This window comes from Calonectris borealis, chromosome 3, assembly GCF_964195595.1.
Source record: "Calonectris borealis chromosome 3, bCalBor7.hap1.2, whole genome shotgun sequence".
Taxonomy (NCBI): domain Eukaryota; kingdom Metazoa; phylum Chordata; class Aves; order Procellariiformes; family Procellariidae; genus Calonectris; species Calonectris borealis.
This window is the reverse complement of record NC_134314.1, coordinates 105,434,023-105,457,726: the sequence shown is the minus strand read 5'-3', so window position 1 is coordinate 105,457,726 and position 23,704 is coordinate 105,434,023. Positions and strand designations below refer to the sequence as shown.

Here is a 23,704-nt window from a genome sequence, read left to right as displayed (position 1 = left end):
CAGCAAGACATGTCTAATGAATGGTAACCCAGATCCAGATCCAAGAGACGGCGATCTTTCTCCAGTTGGTCCATCGCTTGACTAGAGGTTCACCTCAGGGGCTATTTATCTGTCCTAGCGAGAGGAGCTTGCCTCTTATTTAGCAGCTGATACTTCATATTTGAACTTGGCAAATCAAAGCAGGTATTAGGGTTAACCAAACTGACTGATGCACTTCAAGGATAAGTTGTTCTCAGTGAAATATCTTCCAGAGTCTCTGTTAAACTGAATAATGAAAATTAGCCATTACATAAAACTATTTAGTTACTTTTCACAATTTTGGAAACCTGTTTGAAAACACCTAAAAAATATCAACTTAGTTCAATGCTGCACTGTGTCAAGAATGTGTAAAGAGTAAAACAAAAAGCTGCTATGAGTGGTCAAGCAACACATGTTACAGTTTAAAGAAACAAAGTCAACATTATTAATCTTAACTACGTTCAATTTATTTTATAAATATTAATTTTACCAAGCAACAGCATTTTTACTTGACTTCACTGCAGTGCATTTCAAGTCTAATTTCTGTGATAATTAAAACGTGAAAATCAGAATCTAATTCTGCTTTTGCACCATTTTTTTTTTTTTGCTCCAGTTTAACTCGATTGACTTGCTGCTAATTTACACTGGCATAAATGCAAGACTACTAGGCTCAGCAGTTCAGCACGTTGAGATAAAACCTTTTAAAACCTTTTACTGACAGAGAACACTTGGAATGGCAGATGCCGAGTATTTGCATTGTTAAGCATTTACAAAATGTGATAGTTGTATATAAATACTAAAATGAACGCCACCAGATAAGTCATATGTCCGCATGTCAATTGAAATTAGCATTCTGGAGTTTGCAGTCCACGGAAAGAATTGCAGTAGATGGTCATGAATATTTGCGTTGCTCACAGTTACCTGACGTTTCATAAACTGGTACCTGTATCTGATGCAACACAGATGTGTTCCTTTCAAAAGACTGGCAAAAAATTTAATCATGTTATTTTTTTATGAAGTCTTTTCCGTACCTGGGCTCCCCTAAGGTCACAAATTACTGTCATAGGCTTTTTTTCCTCTTTTTGCTTATAATGAGTAGCTACAGTAAGAGTGTGGTGGCAGGGAGTAATGTCAGCATGACTGTCGGTTTCAATAATCCATTTTAAATAATCGCAAACAAAACATAATAAGTGTCTGTGTAATGAAGTTAAGCCATGTACCACTCACTGATGGTTACCTATGTTCTTAGATAAGAAAGAAAACCACACTTTTTTCTTTTTTTTTTTTTTTAACTTTCTGTAGCATTTTTGCGTATCTTTTCACTGCCAGCATCTTTCCAGCAACGTAATGGGAAAGGGACTTCTCGTAGGTTTTATAGCTATGACTAGAAGCAGAAGAGCCTAAAACCTCAGAGGAAAGACTGGACTAGTAAGACTTGCATTCACATTTGCAGTGCCAGTTGGATCAGAGACACTTTTAGAGAAGCAGCTGTGATGACCTGAGTAACGATCTGAATTTGACCAAAATTCTAAACCTTTCGATTTAGCTGATGTGCTGAAATAGATCTTGAATAATATTTTTTTGAAACATAATATTTAACTTCATTTTAGAAGGTTACGTGGTACCAGTGTTCTGGTTTTGACATTTAAATTCCAAGTCAGCGGAAGGTCGTAGATAAGGATGCCGACGAGGCTGTGCTCTGCTATCTTCAGATGACAACGAGAGAGGAAATTTATACCCTGAAAACTCAGGATTTCCTGGTGCAGCATAAACTACAACCAAAGACTTAAAAAACAAACTCATATTACTTATCTCTTTTGTAATCACTTAAGCTGTAAACATGAGCTTGAATTTTACTTCATGAGCTGCTGCAGTACAGTGGGTTGCTAAGTCCTGTGCTGGCTGTACACTGGTGTTGGTATATGCTGATTGCACTGGTGGGACACTGCACTGGTATGTACACTGGTGGGACGCTGATTTGAAAAAACAGAATGAAATTCTTGGGAAAGAAGCAGATCAAGGAGGGTGATGTGGGATCTGACTATGAGCACAAGATAAAATTATTTTTTGTGTGACTGTAAATGTTAACTGGAAGAAATGAAATGTAGAGTCCGTCAAGCTGGTCATCTGACAGCAGCCTGAGATTTTTTTTTTTATTACTTTTTTTGGTTTTAAGGGCGTTGAAGTGTTTTTTGTGTAGTGTGGTGGCAACTAGAGACTTCTCTCCCTCTGTTGTAAGCAAAATGCAGGCGTGTATCAAAATGACAGTTTCTACCATAGAGTGACTCAGCTGAGACTGATTTTTTTAAAAGGAGGTTTTCTGAAATTCCTGTAGTTTGCTGCTCTGTTGTTTCTGCTTTAAAGATTTCAGTTTTCACTGCCTTTTGAATACTCTTGCCCTGTGTATACAGATTTTTGTTCATCCAGCCAAGGAAGAGAAACCTTTCAGTGGGTTTTGTGTGGCTAATGGCAATTAACCAATCGAATTTGGAATAGATTTGGTTTTTATTTTACTTTATAACAAATAAACCCAGCTAAAACTAAAGAAGTGGGGAAAAAAAAAACCAAAACAATTCCCCCAAAAAAACCAACTCAAAAAACCCACAGGAAAAAAAAACAAAACCCCAACAACAAAAAAACAACAAAAAAAACCAACCCAGCCCCCTCCCAAAAAAACCCAAAAACAACCCTGAAAAAAACCCAACAACAAAAACACTAAAAAGCACCAAAACAAATGAACAACAACAAAAAAAAACTGAAAAGGGGACAAATTACTTCAGGCAGATGTGCAGTGCGTGTCAGGGGATTACACAAACTAGCTGTTTAGAAGCTGGCTGGCAAGCCTTCTACCTATGTGTCAGACCAGTTTTTAATGGTTGTGTTTTCTCCTTACCTGCCTCTCGTTTTAACTTTGCCTGTCTAATGGAAATGTAAAATGAGCTTATATGACACCAGGATGGAAAACCTACATAGTTCCCCAATTCATAAGTCTTCTGTTGCACGTTGGATCAAGGGGAGTATTTGGCCTCCAGTGCCAGGAACTGTGAAGGGAATTTTCCTGGGTCAAAAATGAGTATCTAAGCAAGATGTGTGGTTTTGTGGTTTTGGGTGTTTGGTTTTTTTTTTTTAATCTTTTTTCTTTTGAACACACACATGAATGCTTTTGTATGCAAGACCCATGTTCATACAACAATGGTGACTTGATCACAGTTCCTCTTGCAGTGTTCCCCTTTGAAAAATGCATTGTAAGCACCTCTTTTTTGGTTTTTATTTACTGCCAACCTGTGTTGACTCACATAGCTCTGGAGAAGGAAAAATACTATAATTGAAACTTTGCTTTGCATTTCTCTCTTCTGTTGTTTCAAGTTTAAGTGCAAGACAGTACTTAGGCTCGTGCTTAGGCTGAGCTCGGTTCAGGTGGGTGCGTGAGGCCTTGCTCATCTTTAACGCTACTCAGCACAAGCTGAAGCGTTGCCTAAATTCAAAGCGTTTTCTTGCAACAGCGTTGGCTGGGAGGGAAGCTAGGGCATGGAGGGACTTGACCCTCCTTCCCAACCTACCTCCCGTTTGCTGCGGGAGTTGGGGAAGAATTGCTGCTGGGCCTCGTTTTGTTGCCCAGTAAAGCCTGTGGCAGGGCTCCCAGTGCCTCACTGGTGGTGGTGGTGTCATTGCAGGGGGAAGAAAGGACCCGCAGTAAAAGACAGACAGTGCCTTCCCTCTGCCGGGGCTGCATTAATGCAGCAGTGTAGCAGCAGCTGTCCTTTTTAAACAGCTTTATTTGTATTTTTTTTTTTCCTCCCGTAGAGTAAGCTGGCCAGATTTGCAGTTTATAAAACTAGGACAGCCTAGCAGGGGATAGGGTCGTCCATGCACCATCTTCAGGGGATAATAATATCCGTCGGAGAATGACTGCCATGACAATTGCAGAGAGAGGTGAATAGCTGTGTGCGCGTACCCACGCAGTAAATGGTTTCCTTAAAGAGAGAAAGTCGGGAAGGGCTCCCGAATTGGGTGCTGGCCTTCGTTAGAGCTGGAGCAAAGCGCTTGCCGAACACTTGAACTCCGGACGACGTGCTCCTGTAAACTCTTCACCTCGGTATTGTTTAGAGAGAAGGACTGCAAGAATTGGTTTAAATAAATAAACAGAGTTAGCAAGGATCCTTTCAAGCTCCGGGTTTGCAGTTAGAAGTAAAATATTGTGGATAACAAAAAAAAAAATTGCTCTCCTACGAGCAGTGTTTTTCTTCTTGCGCTGTGGATCTCTCTTTGTACCACACCCAAGCGCGGCTCCTCCGATTTCTTCTGTCTTAGCTGATCCCACCGAGCCGGGGTTAGTTGACGTTGGGGACGTGCTCCAGGGGCTGCCTGTTTTATCTGGCCCTTCCCGAGGGGCTGGATTAGTGGGGTGCAGCCGGGGAAGGCAAAGCCGTGGTACTGCGGGCGTTTGAAGGTTTGTTAACGTAGCTGCTGGATGAACAGCGACGGCTGTACAAAACCTTCTGCTGGTTTGTACGCTCACCGCGAGTTTTTGAGGGGAAAGATTTTTCCCTGTGTATTTTTAACTGATGTATAGAGAAAATGAAACACAGTTTGAAACAATCTTTGTTTCTTCTGTTCTGTCGAGGCCTCGGGGGCGAAGAAGAGCAAATAGCCCCGAGCCTACCCGGCGTGTTTGAATACCAGCCGTGTTTAGAAACCTGCTAGTTCAACAAAGCCCTATTTACTTGTTGCTCGCAGGACAGCTGATGCTCCGTTCCCCTACCTGGTTCACGTTGTTCCTGGGGGCATTAAAAGTAAGAATTACAAACTTGTGCATATAGAAAGGAGGACTGGATTACCTGGGGAAGATTATAATAGCATGGCTGTCAGTTTTCCACTTTTCCTCAGCCTTTAAAACTGTAGATTCAGTCTTGCATCTGTTCTCCTGCGAAAGTAGCATACACACACACGTGTGCATACATACATATACGTATATGCTTCTCTGACAGCCACCCAGGCTTGAACTCTACTCTTTCAAAGTGCTTTCCAGTCTCCAAACTGAATCAGAGATACTCAATAACATGCTTCTATTTGATTGCTATTGCTGGTTACCACCATGTATCCCTGGTGCTGCTACGAACCAAGCCATTTGGATTTTTCCATCACAATTAATGTTCTAAATAGTCAAACACAGGTACGTCTCAGCTGCGTCATAGCTTGGTGAATGTCACAAGGAGGTAGATCACTTAACCAGTATGTTTTAACCAAATCTTTTAACAGAAATGGGAAAGGCACAAGAAATTAGAGACAGGAATTTTTTTTTTTCTTTAATATGGTAATAGGACCAAATTTAGATGAGGAAAAACTGGGACCACAAGTCAGATGTTTCTTCCTCTTTAACTTATGGAAGGCAGTGAACTGATAAAAGCAGGAGGAAGATTGTATTTGTTAAAAGCCTCTGATATCTTGAAAGTGATATACATCATTCCATTTCTTGGCTTTCACTCCTGTCTAAACAATTTAAAGACAAAAACTAGACCATCTATTTTGTGTACACATGTGGTTATCTATTTACCCGTACGCATCACTGTGTGCACATGTATATATACAACATGTACCTCATAGGTGTACATTTAGAATGCTCTTCAGTAATTTTTTTTCCCAACTCCTAGATTTCAGTATTTGACCCCCTACTTCAAAAAACCAAGAGATTAAGTAGGACCCATTATTTTGACATCAAATGCAAGCCCTAAACCGTTGCTAGGATACAGGATGTGGCACTATAATATTGCCTTGGTGTAAGGTTATATTGTCTTAAGTGTGGGGAGCAAGCCATATTATAAATCTGAGTAAGTTGATAGACGAGATAACGATTGCTGCTCTTATACTGTAATTAAAAGGAGAGGAATGTGTATAAAACAATTTGGTCATATAGTCCGCTTTTATTTGGACAGTAAGTGAAGCACTATCAATAAGCAATTTCATTACAGTCAGTATGGGGTTTGTCTACTTTCAGTTTCCATCTGCATTAATTTAGAGTAACTCTACGGGTTTATGATTGATTGACACCGGTTTAAGCAATGCTAAAATTTGGCTGGGATGTCAGACCTGTTAATTTTCTTTTTTTATTTTTCTTTTGTGATCATATTAAGTGAAAGCTGGCTGCCAATTTCAGCGATATCAATTCGGGGGTGTTATCTTACGCTTTATATAGGGCTCAAATGAGCTGCAAACTTGGTATGTTGTGAATAAAAAAAATGTTTGCCTCTGATTTTTCTTTTTTTTTTTTTTGTAGACTTGGGGGAGTTGTATAATTGTCTTGGATGTCACATATAAATTGGCTCAGATGCAGTATCTAAATGAGCCAAATCCAGTACACCTGTGACTGTACAAAAAGGAAGTGAATGTTTTTATTACTTTTCATTTGTTTTGTCTTTTCAGGAGAGGGGAAAAAAAAAAAGGACAAAAAAAAACCCAGCAAAATTGAGATTTTTTTTTTTTCCTTTTATTTTTTTTTCCTTTTAAATCCCAGCAAGCTGTGCTGAGGAATGGCAGTGGTTTATATGCAGCCCCTGCACGCAATTGCCACTCGTAAAGCAGCTGCTCTGCTGTAGAGCTGAAGTCTCTATCACAGAGGAAAAAAAAGAAAGACCTTTGACTACACAGCTGGCAGACAGGGGTGGCTGCAGGTGGAACGTGAACCTCCTGAGTCAAGCTGTCCACCAAGCACACAGTGGGCCAGATCAGCCTCCTCACCTATGAAAATTACCCAGTCATTCTTGGCTTCTTCAGCAGCGTTGAGGCAGACAGGTCATAGGCTGTTCTGCGGGTCTTACCGAGATGCAAAAGGACCTTTCAGTGTACTTAATGCAGGTGTGTTTGTCCTTATCACAAATGCCGAGTCAAAGGGACGTCCCAGCTGGTACCTCAGAAAAGTAGTGTTGGAGATGGATGATAGTAACTGTGTTTATTGGGGCCAAAATAGTACATGTTTGGATGGAGCGTAACCAAACAAGCCATTGTGGGTCTAACTCATGCAATTAAAGAGGTTAGTGCCTTCACAAAGAGAGATAACATGAGCTTTCCTACGCTGGAGTGGGTGCAGTGAGTGAAGTTGCTGAAGGTTGTACTGGAGCAGACTGGAGTGCTCTTGTGAGCAGCTGGTGAGGCTGTGCTGAGAGACTGCTGGTCAACAGCGGAGGGCCACAACACCTTAAAGCAGCAGAGCTGCTTCCAGCAGGTTTCTCTGTCCTTGTTCCCACAGCCACTGAGGTGCATCCAGTGTGGGAAGCACCGCAGGCTTTATTCCTTGTCTTGCCACCACAAAAAGTTTCTTTTTCCTGGAGTAACAGGCAAGGATAGTGTGCTCGATGTTCATGTAGTCCAACCCACTGGTTAATGGCTAAGAAGGTATTTCATATAGAGCAGATATCCGACTCATTAACTGATAGAGAGCAGTTCTGGACAGCTGATTCAGGCTGCGTAGCTATGTTTTAGCAGACTGGGTTACATCTGGCAGTTACTGATTTCAGTGTCTTCATAGTGTTGCACCACCTTCATACAAGATTGCGCTATTCGGTAGCAATTATTTTGGGGTCATTTTAGTCGAACGATGAAATACTTCCATACCTATTTAATCTGTGAGAATATCAGGTTAATTCTTGTGAAATCTCTCTTAAGATGTTAGCGTTATCTTCCCTATTTTATGCATAAAGACATGTAGGTTCAGCCCCTAGGCTAAAAGACACTTGAAAAAATCAGATTTCTGTGCCAGGTGTCTCCTAGTTCTCTGGTTTCAGGACACTGCGATTTTAGAAGTGCAACTATGAGCCTAATCAAAATGAAGTTGGATGTGCAATAACAGAAGTAGAAAACAGTCTACATATTTTGGCTAAAAAGCCTTCTCCAAGGTCAAAAAGAGAACCAGTAGCAGAGCCAGGAATAGAACCGTTATCTCCCAGGCCTTTTTCTTTTGCTTCTGTCCCAAAAGACACTATGCAAGGTACAATATCCATTTGACAAATTGCACAGTTATGTGATGAATTGCATTTATAATGCACATTTTATGGCCTCTTTTGGCCACTTCCTACTAATCCATCTTTCCTGGGGTATGTTCTTAACACTCCACAGCTCTCCGTGGCTATTAAACAACAACACAAAAATGTTCTTTTCTCCCAAATGTAGAATTTACTGCAACTTCTTTGGTCTGAAGCAGAGGCCTGGAAATATTCAGGCCTGCTCAAGTGGCAGCCTTAAGGCCTCTGATGTCCTTCAGCCTGAGGGGATGGGAAATAATCTTTATATGGCAAAAGGGACATGGGAATTTCCCAATTTCTCATTAAAAACATAAATTCCTTCTATCCCTGCATGTTTATAAGGCCTCGTATATTTGTACATAGTTCTATGGTTTGGTACTAAATGTAATTTGGACTTGTTTCATAAGACTTGTATCCTCCAGCCAAAGCTTTGCCTCTCATTACTTGTGTCAAATCTGTAGCAATCAGCAAATTACCGATTGCTTCTTAACGTCATGTATGTAACGTGCACATACATACGCTTACTGACTTACCAGTAACATGAATATTTCAGAATATAAAATGGTTATTTATTGAGGTTTTAATTTCTTGAATTTCTTGCAGTAAATATGTATGTACTGTGGTGTAGGATAAAATGACTGGGCTGGGGCCCAAGCTGCTGGGACATATATAGGCTTAGGATAAGGAAAGTACCTCTGATCAGGACAGCTGGAGTTGAACGAAAGCCAGCAGGACTTATGGGTGTCCTTGAAGTTAGGCAAGCAGGATCCTGAACGAGGATGCGTCCTAAGTATATGCTTCAGTGTTACGTTGAGCTGAAGAGTTGTCAAAGTTTCTGAGGTATCTTCATGGTGACAGTTGGATTTTTTGGGGCTGTACTTGTGTTACTACCACGAATGCATCATGGTCTTGGGAACATTACTTAACCTTTCTGTCACCTAGTTTATATACCTGTAAAACAGGTGTAAAAACACCCACTTCTCAAAGGTCTTGTGAGAATTAATGAATCCTGAAGTGCCTTGAAACTCTTGGCCGAAAGTAATTTACAGAGGTAAAAAGTAGTATAATTGTCCATGTCTATAATATTACATCTCTATATAAATGCCTGTGGTTCAGAAACGCAGTTCATTTAAAAAAAAAAAAAATAATTCCAGGTGGGAATCTGAAAATATTGCTATAAAACTGGGTCTTAAGCTCCATGACAGAAGGCATAGATGAAAAACACCTTTAACAGAAGTTACCTTTACTCTAAATTAACATTATGAATGTACTTAATTTTCAACAAACCTTATGACCCCTTTCGCTCTCCATCCTTCTCCCTAGAAGATTGGGAGAAATAAACTTGTTACCGCACCAGCTTTATCCTCCTGCCTTTGGCATTTTATATTGTGTTTCAGAAAACATGAACCAGGAAGAAAAAAAAATTGTGTTTATTTTAAAATACGAAACTATGCGGACAATATTATTGTTGCATTTCTTGAAATGTGTCCAGAATTCAAACCTGGAGGCGATAGACGTGCAAGAGTGAAATTGGCCCTAGACAGTTAATAAATTCTGAGCAGAGATGCATAAATCAGCGAGGGTATTTTTCAAACTTTTTTTTTTCCAAAGGGTGGGCATGGGGGAGGGAAACGTCTTTGGAGAATTGTTTTCTATCAGTTCAGAAAATAGAGAAAAGAATTCAGCAATACCCAGTGCTGGTTAGCAGATTGTCATTTTTGGGTTTGATGTTCCTAGGTTTAATTGTCTTTCATGTGAACAATGGCAGGAGCTCTCTAGTGTGCCATGCAGGCATGATAAAAGGGGGCCGTTCTTGCATAGCAATGCCTTTTTTTTATTATTAGCGTAAAAAATTAGCAAGCTGGAAGTCGTTAGAAGGAGTTCCATTGGCATTAATTGTAATGCAGCCTGAATTTGTTTGCAGACCAGTGCGGCAAGACAATAGCAGCAGGGGAAAAAAGCAATATTAATAGCCTTTTACTTATTGTATCATTTTAGTGAGCCTTAATAAGGTGTCTGCTGTCAACTGGAATTTATTAAAATAAAAAAAAAAAAAAAGACATGGTAATTGATGTATTGCAGTAAGTATGGATGAGGGCTCAACTTGATTAATGTATGAGTTGGCTTTTTAAGGCATTTTAAAAAGGCTTCTTAACTGGGTCTTAAGAGACTGGCACAAGCCCACTGTAAACTACCTCATTGCAGTTGGAAAACAGCCTGACAGCTGCTGATGTCTCCTGTGGCTTTGCTTTTTTTTCTGATCAGAGAAAACTGAAGTAATATAGTCCTCGTCAATAATTGCAGTGCTTAAAAATCTTATAAAGGGATTTCTGTTCTTCCCTCCGGAGATAACTTTTCAAAGGTTAAATTAGTTTTACTTGTGTGTGCTTCAAATATCTCGGCTCCCAATAAGGATCAAGTTTTGTTTTAAATAAACTGCTAGTTTGTGTGTTGCATTGGATTAGCACCTTGCTGAATACCTTCTCTTTCTGTATGAGATGGACGCTACAAAGCGTTAGGTTTAAGCCTAGCTGCAGTCCCCCAAAAAAGCTTCAAGATATTGACTCGCTTGGCTACTTGAGTTCAGAGGTGGGTACTTTTTTTGTTTGTGTGGTTTTTTTCCTTGTTTCATACTGGTGAACTTTGCTTGAATTCATCAGCTTTGCTGCCCGTTTTACTACTCAACGTAACTTCTTCAAGAAGTAGTGGTGGAAAGATTTGTATAGAGGCCTGTGGGAACTGGGGACCCTGATATCTTTTGACTTCAGCGTGCACCCGATTTCAGGAAGGTCTCAGCCTAAAATATTCTGTCTGTCTAGGTGGTTCTCACACTGCCAAAATGCCGAAGGATATAAGATAATAGGAAAGTCCTAACGTGTGTGAGGAGGCTGTTTTATGCAGATTATAAGGAAACAGTTTTGTAGGAGTATGGATTATAGAACAGTAGTATTTCTGTTACTATACATAGGTTTTTGTCTTAACCCACCTGTTTTGTCCTAGGTCAAACAACAAATATTTGGCACGCTGTAGAGAGAAGTCGCTTGTGCTTACCTGGCATTTCAGTTGTATTTACCAGGTAGTCAGTGAGCACACAGAGAAATGCGTTGGGAAGAACAGATGGAGGTGTCACCTATAGAAATAGTTCTCTTAGTCCGAATAAATATATTCCATATTTTCTATTGGGGTCACCATGAGCCTAAGGTGTAAGGTGAAGCGACAGCGTCTAGTTTGATTAAAAATTTCCAGATTTGTCTCCTAGGATAATAGGTGACTTTCTACTGGCTAGACTAATCAAGGTTCTTCTTTCCGTAGCGTTGTCCCCATCAGTGCTGCAAATGTCATCCAAGTAGATATCAAAGTCAAAGGGAGAGAAACAGACTTTTAATTTGTTACAGTAGCGTGTTGTCCTTCCTGATAGCTCCGGGCCTTTCCCAGAGGAAGTGCTCATGCTTCATTATGGATGTAAGCTTTATTAGTATAGACGTCATCAGGTTCAAGTGTTAGGAAAAGCCTCTGCTTGCTAACAAAGGCCATGGCCTGGGATAATGTAACTGTTCTCCTCACCGAAGATTGTAAGTCGGTCTGGACGATACTCTACTCTTCTCCTTGTATTTTTTTTTTTAACATCCTGATCTACGTGGACATGTCGTGTGATGCGATTCTCCCTCTCTGAAGGCTAAAAAGGACGACTTGAGTGCTCTGTTTTCAGTACATTCTTTTTGCTCTGGATCCAACCACTCACCAGAGAAAAAGCCTAGTTGAAGTCATTTCAGAAATCTGTGTGTAACCTATTGTCAGTTCATCCACAGACTGCCATATATGAATAATACTTCCTTTAAGATTTCTTCTTCAGGTTTCAGATACCAGAAGTGCAGCAGCACAGTGTACGCACTTGTGGGATTTTTTTTCTTCTTTCCCCTTCTGACAAGTTTCCTATTAAATGAAATTATTGCATAGCTCTAAATATGAGTTTCAGCTTCTTTTTACACTAGAAGTCTGAACTTTAACTTCTTTCTATGCAGGCTACCCACTGCATGAGACATGCAGCTGAGGGGTGATTTTTCTAGGAACTTTCTTCTCCTGTCACCTTTCTTTTTATCCAACAACACTTCCTTCTCCAGTAGCTGCTAGGTAAAACCTTTCTTTCTCCTGTTCCCTGCCATCAGGTGAGAGGAAACTTGAATGCGTTAATAGTGATACAGCACTGCATTAATTGCAGCTCCTTCCCCTTCTTCAGCCCGTTGGCCATCCAGGCTTTCCAGTTCCAAGCAACACTCTAGTGGCTCTGATACGCCATTGAGGAGAATATTTAAATATAGACATCTTAGATATTTACTCTTCTAGTTACACTGCTGTGGCAGATGCTGCAGTGGTCCAGCATTAATATCTCCGTGATCTGTGCAAAAAAACATGCTGTCCCAATGGTTTCTTCATTTAGCCTAACTCACAGTTTACATAATAATTCACTTCAAGGTCTGATTCACCTCGAGTCATTTTCTCCTTCTCATTCCCTTCTCTCCTTCATTTTTAGGCATGGGCTCTCTGAAATCTGTTCCTGAATATACCCAAAGGTTGCAAGCATTTGAAAGCTAAGTGTGGATTCTGATCAAAATTTTACAAATGGTTTCCATTTTATTAAGGAGTCAGATTGAAGACCATTAATAAAATGGAAACTCTGCAGCTTAATCTAACCTTGATATATTTCCAGCCTAATGCATCTGCTTATAGCCCTGTCACCGCTGGATCTGAGCACCGAGAGCATTGTGAATACATTTTCATACCTTTGCATTTTTTCCCCCCCTTTCCCAAGTTAGGCCAATTCTCAACTGTTCCAGGCATCTCTCTCCCCTTGACTTTGGCTAGGATTACAAGAGCCATGCCAGCCTTTATTTGATACCCTGTTTGCTGCTAAATGTACAATTTGTTTAGTAGATGAGGAGTGATGCAGAAGGGAGACTGAACTTGTGGCAGACTTTGGAGGTAAATAAGACTGGGTGCTACACAGCTTAATTATCTGCAAGAAGTGTTACACTGATGAGCAACCCCATAGCACAACCATATCCAAATAACAAGTAGTGATAGTGACCACGCAGAAGTCTGCCAGCCTGACTCAAGATTTCCCTTTCACAGAATTCGGGTTACCCATCATGTTTGGCTCTGCTGAAACTTCTGCTTTACCATGAACTTTATGTGGACCTTGTGTGCACCAGTGACTTTTCTTCCTTCCAGCCCAAAAATTCCGTTTCCCCAGTTGATGTATGGAGGTAACCTCATCTACTTAGGTTGCAGGTACATTGCAAACCTTACTGAATGGATTTATCACTGAATTGTGGATTATCCCTGAGTGGTAACTACCACATGACTATAAAATATAATTAATTAATGTAATTATTTAATAGTTGTGATTAAAAAGTGGAGTTGCAGGTGTTACAGAGCAGGTGCTTCTTTGGAAGTTCAAAACATGCTTCTCCCAGATCTTACTGAGACTGAACTGACCCTAGCAAAGGGATTCAAAAATTGACTTTGCAACATGGATCAAAAATTTGGGGGTGATCATTAATTTGCTTGCACTTGTAATTTTCAAAGTACGTACTTGAAAAAGCCCAGTTTCCTCTTTTGTTCGGGTACCGTTACAAAGCCTGGCGCAAAGTCCTTTCGGTGGCACTGAAAGAGGTCTCGTCTCTCCCAGCCTCAGAGCACGAATCTCAGATTCCCTCTTCTGAAAGTGGCCTCTAGTTATTACATGAGTAAAAATACAGATGATCTCTGCCAGACATACACGGAGACTAGGTGTCTGTGCTGACACATCAATACAAGGAACTGTTATCACAGGAAAATTTCTCCTTCTAAACCTGGGCTTAAACTAATATGAACAGACATATAAAGGCCCCAGCAGGTGACCTTTGCTCACACGAGAATATGTCTGCTCAGGGATTTCTTAGTTCATGTTAATTGATTGCCTGATGGGATTGATTAACTAATTGATTTACTGTGGTTTGTGGTTTAACGCAAGGATTGGCCTAGGGTATACTTCAAAAGTTTTTGACGTGGAAGAGAAATTTAGGAAAAGCTGGCACTAGCACTGATAAGTCTTTTTTGAGCGTGACTCCAGTGTCTTACGCCGAATGAATCCCATTGCTGAGAGCGTTAATACTTAGCATGAGTAATGCTTTATAGGCCGGGTTAGAGCAAAGTGAGCTGAGGAGAATTTACAGCGTCTTTGTTAACCCATAGCGATTTTGTGTAAGCCCACTTCAAGTGCATGTTAATAATGTCAGCGTGCGAGGCATCCGTCTTCCCTCTTATCCTTTTGCAGGCAAAGGGAGAGGAACTACTGACAGGGCCTGTGCTCAAAATCGTTGTCCCTTCCCTCTTTCTGCAGGGAAGAATCCTAATCGTTATTCTCCATGGGCCTCTGCTCCCACCCCCTCACCATGGTGCCTGTGTGCTGGAGCAGTTCTTACCATGGAGGTGCAGAGAAAGAAATTAAAACCCTTTTGCAAGAGACCAGCCTTTCAGCAAAGAGTACCCCCACTGCTTTGGTTCGCAAGTGTCTCTGATTCCTGGCAAAAAATGCCATTTAGTGTGAGAGACCAGGACCAAAATTCAGATCTATAGGACAATTTTGAAAGCACGTTCGAAGTGCCTGGTGGCTGCAGCTGAAATGGCTTTCCTCTTGCTTATATAAACTTGTTTGAAAGAAATTGTGCTGTAGACCTACAGTGAGGGCGCAACAGACTTTCCGTTCATGCTCTTGGGTATTTCTTGGTACTTAGGAGACTCAGGGGAAAAAAAAGAAAATATGTATTTCCTATTAACCTGTTTTGAAAATAGTCTTCCCATATCAAAGCATGTTCAAAAAGCAGATTGCATGTGATAGCAGTAACTAAAATGCAGTAAGAAGCAGCCTTTTGATCTGTTGCAAATAAACTCTTTTGCAGATAAATACGTTACAAGTGTATTTTTGTTCATTTGCTATCAAATTTAATAGCAACCAGTAGAATTGAGTTCAGCCAAAATGGTTTCATATCAGACTTTGAATACGTACTTTTAAATATTAAAAGATAATGATTTGTATGGCATTGTTATATAATGCATTTCTTGTCTTCTCTTGTGTGCATGTGACGAATTCCAGTCGATAAGCCCAGGACTCTGGAGTCAGTTGTCTGGCTAGTTATTAAGATTAAGATAAGTGCTGAGAAGGGAAAGATACAGCGCTTTGTACTGCCCTGCTGGGACCGGGCCACCTCGGATTCCAAGTGTAAACAATGCATTAGTTCTCCCTGGCTTATTTCAAACCCGAGGTGTACACTGTAAATATTTGGGAAATATGATGGAAAGAGTGTGGAAAGACTTTTTTATTTTTTAGCCGTTAAAAGTTATTACTAAAAAGTGAACCTTAGCCCCCGCCTCGGGTCCCAAATCATTACTCATCTGTGAAAATCCAGGACCAATTTCTGTTAATTACTTATGAAAAATAACTTTTTCTCCTTACCCAAGCCATAAAAAAGAAGACAGACATTTGGACTGCATTATCGCTAGGCACTTCAGGCTGAATGTGCCACAACAATAACAACATAGTTCACGCTCGCGCAGCAAAGCTCAGCTAAGGTTTGGGGGGGAGAAGGGGGGGAACGGACCTGGGAAGCCTGAACTACAGAATCCTGAAGTCAATGCAAAGTCTCCTTATGACTTCAGTAAACCTTAGATCGGGTCCAAAATGAAAATTAGTGAGGTCAGTGCTTTCTGAGCATGTTGGAGCTGTTACTGCTGGTGTTTCTGTGGTGGAGTCCTAGGGCATCACGCTGTCTTTTCCAGAGGGGGAGAGAAAGTTTTCTGTTATTCCAAAATATTACTGAGATATTAATAAAAGACAAATATTTAATGAAGTTCAGTTGTTGATTCTCACTAACTATAATAAATACGAGTTTTGCTACAAATTGGTAGTCAACGCTTTCAGGAAGGCAAATCTGACTTGCCTGTAGGGTCACTGGAGGAGTGATAGAAAGCAGTCATTTAGAAAGCGTATTGAAGCTGCGTGCTGTGCAATGTAGACCACTGGCTAGCAATTAATTTTTGTTAATGAATTTAAAACTAGATGTATGGAAATGGTTATATAAAATGTATACACTGCTAAACAGCTAACTAGCCCTTCGGGTTTGCATTTTCATTATCTGTATGTAAATCATTTCAGCAAGCATGATCTAATGAGTCAAAAACTGCTCTGAAAATTTGAATTGAGATTTGCAAGATACTTTTTTAAAATCCTCATGCCCTGCTTCATGGTATGGCCTTTAGAGTGAAGCTATGTCTATCCTCTGATTAATCACCTCTTATGAGGAGATAATTTGTAGATTTTATTGTGTTTCAGAAGGGTTATTTCTAAACTCTGGGAATATCCCGCATTAGTGGGGATGGGAAATTAAGGAACATTCAAAATCATTCAAGAGAAACAAGGAGCACAGCTGAATGGTCCCCAGTGAGCCCTCCTAAATCTGATATTTCTTATGTGGTAGGAAAGAAATAAGAAAAAAAAAAAAGTTAACTGTAAAATGCCATCTGACAAAACCAAGCAAACTGCTTTTTCCTGAGTGTCAGAAAGTTCTATTACTGAATTAGAAGCTGTCTCTTTCCTTCATATGCCAGCTAAATCATTGTGCTTCCTTAGTTCCCCTAAGGTATATGCTGCGATTTCCTCTTAACCAGCAATGAAGATAAATAGCTGCTGTATCTTTGCTGTTTACGGTTATCTTAAGCAAAACCAAAATTAAAGCAGAATCACTTCGGCCGTCACAGTTTCTTATGGAACCCTGAATATAGGACAAAAAGTTGGAATACCTCAGAAAGGATATAAAATATGAAATATAAAATACATGTATATGTTTATGTACTTGCATGCATTTATAACTTCAATTATTACTGATAGACCTCAAAAAACTGAGTAATTAAAATGATATATAAGCTTGATGTGCTGTAACCAGATAAATGAAATGTACAGAGTGGACTGGAATATTTGGAATACCACTCTCTGTTTCTTACCCCTTTTTTCACAGCATGAGCATTATATCATGGTTGTGTACATTCCATTAGCTGCAAGTGAGAAATCACTGCCGAGGTCGCTGAAATGTCAGTGCCACATACGCTGAGGACAAAAATGGATGGAATTCCCTGTTATAACTCTAATTATCGAAACTCATATGATACAACAGGAAAACGCGTGTGTCCTATATGCTGTGTACTGCAGTCTAACGGAGACACTGGCTGGCTGAAAAGCCCTACAAACAAACCTATGCCATAACCTATTTTAGATTTTTAAACATTTCATACGCCAGGTGAGTAAGTTTAGTCTCCGGCTTCATGCTGTATATTCACTGAATACTCTTGAAAGCAGCTACATGTTTTTAAAGCTCTTTTGCTGAACCCTGTATGGTCTGAAATACCCAGGTAGTTAGCATTCCTGCCAATTTGATATGATTGAGACCTTTACTTGAACTGACCTCAGAAGGAATAGAAGACTAATTGAGGCAGCCCTAGTTCTAGCTCTCTAGAGGTGTAAAACACTGCAAATGGTATCTGGTGCATGCATAAAAAGGTTTACATAGTGGAAAAGGGATATGGGGAGGAAAAGAAAGACTTTTCTTTCTCCATCTCTCAGCAGCCTTCTCCCCCCTCTTCCCAAAGCTTCAAGAAAAAATAATTTTATTCCTATCTTAATGTCATTGCATGGTAAAATAATAAGCAAAAAAAAAAAAAAAAAAAAAGAAAATGCACCCAAACAATGCAGAAGGTAAAATTAGGACAATACTTGGGTGCCTCGGGGCTGTAATTAAAGCTATCTAGATAAAAAGAGATATTCTGCCTCAGATTTATGTTCTGAGGAGGGGAAAAAAAAAAAAAAGCTGAAAGTGAAACACAGCAAAAGAAATTCGTAATTCCGATGTATTCAACTCACCCATCAGAAGAAATGGCATTAATTCAGGTACCCAATTACTGTAATGTGGTTCAGAGCACCTCAATAGGTGTTTCAATCTCAAGCCAGGACTAACATTTGTAATCCTTTAAATGCACTTAAGAAATTGATGTTACAGCCCCACAATCTGTTAGGGGCCTTGCTTCCTGGCTGATTGCAAAGTATCCCACCATTAATTGGATCATCAGAATGTGATCCGCGTTCTGGTCCCCGGATTATGTAAGACTGACTTTGCTCTGACGCGCTGAACCAGAGGCTTCTTTTGCTGGATATTTTGACCCTTAATGTAGATAAGTGGTATTTTTCATCAATCTTAGCTTGCATTAAAAAAGGGAAATGTCAATTCAATGTGGGGCGTTTAACTTAATTCAACATCTTTTAATTTAATACCTTGGTAAAGTTAGTCCGTCTCCGACCTGCCGGAGACTTCTGCTGATGGAATGGTTTGCGGAGCAGGGCTGGAGGCACGTCGTTCGTGCTCCATAACACGGTCAGGTCCCAAAAGCCTCTTCATGCTTCGTCCCTGTAAAGAAAGGGAAAAAGAGAAAAAAACCCAAACAGCCCCCTGACCATGCTTTGCCGTATTGGTAATGAGTTTCCTCGGCTCCTTTGGACTATTCCCTAATGACTGCTGTACATGCCTGAGGGAAAAGAGACAAAAAATTAATTCAGTGTTTACTGCCCTGTTTTCATCTTGGGCTTCAGGTTTTCCTGATTTTTTTTTTTTTTTTTTTTGTGAATCAGGGTGCTTTGATTAATTCGCTCAATATTCGTAACGCGTTTTGGTGCTACAATAACAACTGGTTTGGAAATCTTCTGCATGGACTAGACCTAAGATCCTATTGAAAATAGGGGACATTCTTTCTAAAAGGAGGAGGTTTTACCTCAAAAAAAAAATTATTACCAGAATAGGTACAGGACATGTTGTAACACCTTTTTTTTTTTTTTTTCTTCCTTTTTTCTTGTACTGCATCATAAAAGCCCTCCTAGTCCTTTTCTTCCTGATACTGAAAACGTTTGTCCCAGTGGTACAAACAGAAGTTCAAAGGCAACTGCAACGAAGATATTTTTTTTTTTTTTAATGAAAATAGTAAGCTTCTCAGTTTTCTAGGCATTGTAATGAGCACCAGATTCATTTCAGTCTTATCATGGCTTTGGGAAAACCATTATATGGTGTGATGACTCTTGATCTCGTGGTTGTTAGGAGTGAAGATAGTGAGGTAAGAGAATAACATTAGGTTTCATGACCAAGGCTTGATGTTTCTTCTGGAACTGATGGTTAATAATCCTGGGTATGGTGATGATTTCAGTAAAGTTAGTACCTGCTACCTACATATACATCAAAAATCACTGGCAGAATCTGACTTTTTTCGGTGTTTCAGAGAGAGAGCAAGCTCTTTTCACCTGTGTCACACAGAGGCAGAAGCTCACAGGAATCATTTTGCAGCTGAGGCTGGCTGACTTGGGTCTCCTTTCTTTTGTTTTCTGCCAAGATCTCAGTCTTGTTTTTCCAACTCTCCCCTCTGTCCCTCTTTTGCAAGTCATTCAAAAATAGTGCCGTACTGTGGGCAGGAAAAACTGCCGAGGCACAGCAATGGTGAGGGGGTGGTTGGACTTCATGTTTCACTGCTGTCTTCTAGGCTGTGGAGACTTTTTTGAGAGGTCTTTAGGACATTATAAGTTGAGGAAAAACAAGCTTTTGAGGCAAGCTTTTTTCTGTTTCATGGGAAATGTTTGATCCCAAGGAGAATCGAACTGAAGAGGGTGGTTCTTGCATTTCTCCCACTCTCCTGCTGGCCAGGACCAATGCGAAGTCTGCCGTGTAGGGAAAAAAGGTCAAAACTTTGAGGCAGGGAGTTTAAATAGGAGGTTTGGGACAGTCTCATTAGACATCTCATCCATACGGGTTTTGCAGTCACTTGGGATAACACCTTGTGAGCTTTCTCAGCGTGTCAGAGAACATAATTGTCCTCGTCTTTGGTCCACACTAATTAGGTTTTGTAGATTAGCAGAATACCTAGGTTAGCCTTCTCGCTGGATTTACAGAGACAATAAACAGAGACGCACAAAAAGGCTTTTGGTGGGAGATATTTTTGTGATCTTGAACGCAGATAGGAAGAGAACTGCTCTGGCATTTGGAGTGAGCTGACTTTATTAACAATTAACTGTGCACTGCTCAGGAGAAGGCAGAGTTTCTGTTGTTGGGTTGGGGGTTTGGGTCTGTGTGAGGTTGCTGTTACTCATACAAGGTATGTGGCTCATATATAAATGCCTGACCTTGCTTTTTTTCTTTCCTCCTTTTTTCTTTCTCCTTTCTTCCTGATATGAATTGAATAGGCGGGTAGATATATAGAGTTCTGGTCAGCCTAATTGGCGCTAGAGGTGATATGGTGCTACACTAGGACAGGATAACCTTTAGGTTTAGGCTCCTGGCTGGAGCACAAGAAACATGCATACAACTCCCAGCAGTTCTGTGACTGGTCTCTTTAAATTGCAGTATGTATTGGTCATGGTGGTCTTCTCTCTTTGCACGCGTACGGCTCCTGGTGGAGGAGGATCTCACCTGGAACAATAGCTACTGCTGAACTGTAAATAAGAGCCCTGGCTAGAGATTCCTATAAGCAGATGACCACCTTGCAAAAATATAGTACTTTTCTACCAAGCATGTTTCATGTTACAGTATTTGAATCTCTATGTTCTCTTTCAAACTGCCCCCATAGATGAAGAATGTGAGTTCGTGCTGTAACGTTACATACTTGCTATACCAACATGCAAAGAGAAGTCCAAAGATGTAGACTTATATATTATCCATGAGGGAATTACACCTACTTAAGCTTAAATATTTTAACAAGCAGTGTTGAAGGAAGCTGGTTTGGCCATGTTCAGACCCGGTGTAAACAGAATCACCTTTCCTGAAGTGACCGAAGCTGTATCTACTTCGGCCAGACCTAAGTTTAGCTCAGAGACTTCCAGATAAGTACTGGTCTCACAATTCGGCTCATTCAACACGGATACAAAGCTCTTTTATGGAAGGAGAAATATAAAACAAAATAGGTAAGCCTATAATTATTTTGGCCACAGAACAAACATATTGTTGCTTCCTGCTTGGAAGGGCCTAACCTTCTGTAGGGAGAGTAGGATCTGCGGTATCTCCAGTATTGATAGCGTTCCTACAGCAACTGCCTTTTTCAGCAAGCTTTGTACTAGCGTAAGATGCTTCTGGGTTATTCCACTGTATGGGAGGGGAAAGGAAACCTTTTGTAGCTTGTAGCTGTGCCTTCCTGCGCAATTGATTTTTAAACACAGGCAGTGTATCTCGGGGTGTTTTGCTGTATGGAGTTGCATTGGAAGTGCGTCACTTCCAATCTGTTTAATTGGAGTGTTGGGTGACACTTCTCTGCTGCTTTATCCCTGGTTAGAAAGCTGATCTACGTTTTAGCTTTAAGTACACTACAAGGTTGGAAAGTAAAGTTGAGTTTGCAGTGAAACAGATATATTGGCTTCCCATGTTTTGAAGACAAATGGAGTCTCATCCATCGCTGCTATACCAGTATGCCGGTGCTGTTTCAGGCTGCTTTGGGTTAGGATTTCAGTTTGCCCTTCCTTCCTAATGGGGTCCCTTGGTGGAGAATGCCATCCAAGCGCAGGATGGATGAGATGCCCTAAGGACCTGTATCAGGCTTGCCTTTGAAGCAGTGCCTTGCTGAACTGTGAACTGGGCTTTTCTTGGAGCGCTGCGTGAGGATATGAATTCAACTTTGAGACAAAGAAAAGGGAACGAACACCACATACAGCAGCATATGTCAGCCTGAAAGCACACAGTATTCGGTGGCAGTATTAATACGCACCTAAAATGGTTTTCTTGTGGTGTCTTCAGTATTTCCCAGGGGCTCCTTTCTTTGTTCTAACTCCCTGAGGAAGGGGCAGAGAAAAATGGCTGGTGCGTTCGCTTCGGCCACTGTCAGCGACAGGCTCACAGCAGAATTAATTCTGTCCTCTCTAATGACCGTCCGTCACCTCATTGCCCGGGAAATGGCCTCCTCCGTCTGCAGGATCATAGCAACTAAGTTTTGTTACGCAGGACAACGCGCTTCTCTCCTCCGGGCTGCCCGCAAAGGCTGAAGCGTTTCCCCTTGCCTGGGCGGCGCGGGTTTCTCTGGTCCCAGGGTAGGCTGTGTATCGACAACTTGCGTGTCCGCTGCTTGGCATGTTACTGTTTTTGGTTTTTCTCTGAAAAGTAAACCCTGTCTGTCCTTCACATGGAGGGGGAAAAAGATTTAAAAGAAGTGGGCAGGATGAAACAAACCCACACGCTGTATCCGTCGTGATCATATCCTCACCTGGGCTTCTCGGTTCCCTGGGAAGATGTGTTTGCAAAACCAGGTGGATATGTATAAACGCTGAATGGTTTTGGTATTGGGGATGCATACTTTTTCAGGCTTGGACTCCTGCTTGAATTCATGAGTCTACCTTTCACACAGGCCCAACCACACAAAATGTGAACACTTCAAGACAACGTTGATTAATTCAGCAAATTCAGACTCTCCTAGACAGTGGTGCAAAACAAATGCCCTGTTTCTATTTCCCAAACTTGCACGTGCTACGAACTTTACCTGTGCAATTAGTTGGATGCTGTTGCTAAAAATGTAGGACGAAAGTGCTAGTCAGCATATTTTGATATGTTGTGAGTGATAGCTCCCACGTACTAGGGTGTGAAGCTGAGCACGTGTCTTTTAAATGGTTGATTTGGGTTTCGGTGTTAAGCCCAGCTGTTCCTTGAATCACTCTGTACAGTACAGTAATTTAGAGTGTAATGGTCTCGTATAAGGAGGCAGATGTGAATCACAGGTGAACTACTGCTGAATGATGACAAGGGTGTGAGCACTCTCCCTGCCCTTGTCTTTCCCTTCCCAGTCTCTCATTCTCCTATATATATATATATTTTTTTTTTTTTCCCCTTTCCTCCCACCATCTCTTTGCAACACAGGTAGACACGTTCCAGTGTGACTCTGATGAGCCTGCGATGTACTGGTTAATCTGTTTCTCGTGTTTGATTTTAATGTCTTTTTTCACCTTGCCTACCCTAAGAAAGCCATACTACCTCAAGTAGCTTTGAAGGTACCAATAAGTGTATGTTATAGCGTGAGAAGTGAAACAGAGAATGTGTCTTCACCCAAGATTTGGAAGTGGTAGGAAATGACCTCTTACACTTCTTTTGCTTTTTAGATCTTTAAGCCCTAAGCCACCCTAAATCTACTGTCCCTATAAAAAGCTGCTTTTTAAAAGGCTTTAGGAGGCTTGCTGACCTTGCAACCTACTTTGTAAGGAGTTTGCACCCACAGCTATTAAACAAAATTAATTTCAGCACTTTTAAATTGTTAATCTTGCAAAAGACAACTTGCTTGCTCTCCAGTGATCCCACAGGTCATCATTCTGTGAGCTGCGAGCCATCACCAGGGTTCGTGGCTCTGAACATCATCAGTCTGCTTGTGGTCTCCCAAATGCCTTGCAAAATTAATTCCTCTGCTCTCCACTTTTCCTCCCCAGCAGCTCTTTGGGGTCTGGGCGCTTGGTGAGCTCTGTGTGTGTAGCAGCTATTCACCAGTAGTCACGCCACAGATTACTCTCATTTTAAGATTACTCTATCCTAAATCAGTGCTTCCAATCCTCAACTCACGGTAATGAACTTTGGGCAGCAGGA

The 23,704-nt window shown here is 40.8% G+C and overlaps 1 protein-coding gene across 9 annotated transcripts in view; it reads left to right on the top strand.

Annotated features, from left to right (window-relative positions):
• ESRRG (estrogen related receptor gamma) overlaps window positions 1-23,704 on the top strand; it is a 389,483-nt gene that overhangs the window by 124,008 nt on the left and 241,771 nt on the right. The window lies entirely within an intron of this gene.